Source organism: Notamacropus eugenii, chromosome 6, assembly GCF_028372415.1.
Source record: "Notamacropus eugenii isolate mMacEug1 chromosome 6, mMacEug1.pri_v2, whole genome shotgun sequence".
NCBI lineage: Eukaryota > Metazoa > Chordata > Mammalia > Diprotodontia > Macropodidae > Notamacropus > Notamacropus eugenii.
Window position 1 is genome coordinate 131,588,167 of NC_092877.1, and position 2,549 is coordinate 131,590,715.

Below are 2,549 nucleotides of genomic sequence, written 5' to 3' on the forward strand. Positions count from 1 at the left end.
CCCTATATGATTGCTTGAAGACATAGGAGAGGGAGGAAAGTAGAGTCGGGAGTTGATAAGGAATACTACATCTTCTCCTACTCTTACTTTTGGGTGAAATGAAATATTTTCATCCATTAGGAGAAAAAAACACAAGTCAAGTGATTTCTTTGTTCTTTGTTCAGATGAAAAGAATCCCTTAAATAGAGCGTCTTTGAATGACAAGACAACTAAGATTTTCTTTGAAGTTAGATGATGTATATGTATGTATTTTGTTGGGGAATTGGGGAAGAAACTGAAAGCTAAATTTTCACCATGTTTTGTTTTGTGTTTTTATTCCCCAGGGGAAAATGCACTGTTCCCAGAAGTGCTGTAGTACCACATCAATCTGGAGTGGACAAAGTAAGTTCCTATTCCATGTCTCTATTCCAAAAAATCTATTTAATATACAGTCTTCAGATAAAGGACCTATCAGACATTAAAGTGATAAGAATAAATACTCTGCTTGATCTTAGCTGAAAGGCAAAAGAGTCATCTTTTATTCTCTTTTTAAGGATATCTTAAAGACTTTTTATCAATAACTCTGAAAATAGCATTTGCTGTTACCTAAGTGGTGACCTTCTGATGGAACCTTGTTATGGATGAAGGGAAAATGTCAAAATCATTTCTTAAAAGCTCAATGCAGAAATGAAAATTATGAAGCTTAAAGAATTAAGGTTTTCTGTTTCCAGGAAAGAAGTGTCTGATGGCCAGTAAGCTTGTGGATCAGCTTTCAACATTGATTGAATTGGTAGGCAAATGATACATCCAACTTAATTCCCAGATAACTGCTTTCAACACTGCAGGTAGAAACCACAATCAAAGACGTAGTAGCTTTGGAGACAGTAAATGGTGGAAAGAGAATTAGTTCTGGTGTAAAAGCACCTGAATGGATATACATTCAACATTAGATTATTGCTATGTGAGCCTGAACCCAGTCATTTAACGTTCTCTGACCTTGATTTTCTTGTCTGCAAAATATTTGGCTTCTGAAAGCTTTAATAAATTGGCTGAGTCCGAGAAAAGTAAAATGATTCACACAGGGTGTTATAGTACCTGCTAGTATCATGAACTGAACCCATATCTTCCCAAACTCAAGTTCATATCATCTTGTTGAGTCACTGTCCAAATAAAACAAAAGACCCAGCTAACCTTTGTTCATTTTTATTCTTTGTGGGAACTTTTTTCTTATATCAAGTTATCTTCATTTCAGAAATTTCAGACTGACTGGTTAGAAAATACTAAAGAATGAAGTTGAACATTGAAAAAAATACAATGGAACTACTTAATTGGAACTAAATAAGCAACATCCCTCCCACCTCCAAAAAAAAAAAAACTTACTGAAAGGAAGTAGACGTTGTTTTTCTTCAGAGAACTATTTCTAATTGCTTTTTGCGTGTGTATGTGTGTGTGCTAAAAAACAATATCATTCTAGTTTAAAACAGACGAAACAAAAAGGATTAGTTTAGCAATTTGGGACCAACTAAAACATAAGTCTAAATAAACCATACCAAAGTATTTTGTTTTTCCCTTAAATCATCTGAACTAGAACTCCAAATTGTTCTAAAATCACTATATAATTGCAATACCCTTTGCTATGATCAGGTTGTACGGACCAACTGGAAAATCCTTTATTTTGGCAAAACTTGCCTTCAAGTCTCCAAGTAATTCAAGAAATCTATTGTATACATACTGGGAGAAATGTTTTGTTGATACATTTTGGAAGAAGAAGCCAGTTTGCATGTTATAAAATTAAATTCACTTCCATATGTTCCCATTAATGAATTTCCAAAATTATATTTTATTATCAAATAGACACCATAAAAGGCCATAAGACAAAAGTATAAATCCTAGATGTTCCGTGACTTTAGGATGATGATAAATACTATGAGAGCATTTACTATTCCACTTGAGTATATGCCTAGGAGGATTAGAAAACATCAGAGAATTGTGGAAACGAGCTCTTCTTTCCATGGTTATGAATACATGGAAATAATGGCCTCTAAAGTCAGAAAAGGAGAATGCTGTCATTTTCTGTATGCAGTGCCCTGTACGAGCTAATATACCTGCTTAAAACCTTGATTATGGGTAGTCAAATGCATAGGTAAGAATGAGCACATACACCTGTATACACTTTAACACAATTCATGTGGTCAATAACCATTTTTACTACCATTGATTCAAGGATCATTTAGCCCCTGCATTCAGTGGTGCCATTTCACTAACCTAAAGCAATGCACACATGCTTTTAAGCTCTTTAAGCCTCCCTAAAACTTTTGAAACAATGTGTATATATGCATGCGAATGTGAATGTGCATGCATACGTTCAGTTGTGTGTGTGTGTGCACCTATTGATGAGAGAAATCTCCATTAATGGCTTAAAGTTTAACTGTACTAAAATGACTGAACATATTATCACGTCAAAGAGGCAACCTGCGTCTCAAAGTCTATTCCAGGCGAGTAAAACTTAGACAAATGGGAAATGGACAAAAATCAAAGACTTAGTTGCCAACCATCATCTTCTTCTAGAG

General features: G+C 34.6%; 1 non-coding gene across 1 annotated transcript; it reads right to left on the minus strand.

Moving 5' to 3' along the window:
* Nucleotides 1–332: 332 nt before the first annotated feature.
* Nucleotides 333–514, minus strand: LOC140512973 (U2 spliceosomal RNA). Its single transcript, XR_011970020.1, has one exon. It is a non-coding gene; the product is annotated as a U2 spliceosomal RNA (small nuclear RNA).
* Nucleotides 515–2,549: the final 2,035 nt, after the last annotated feature.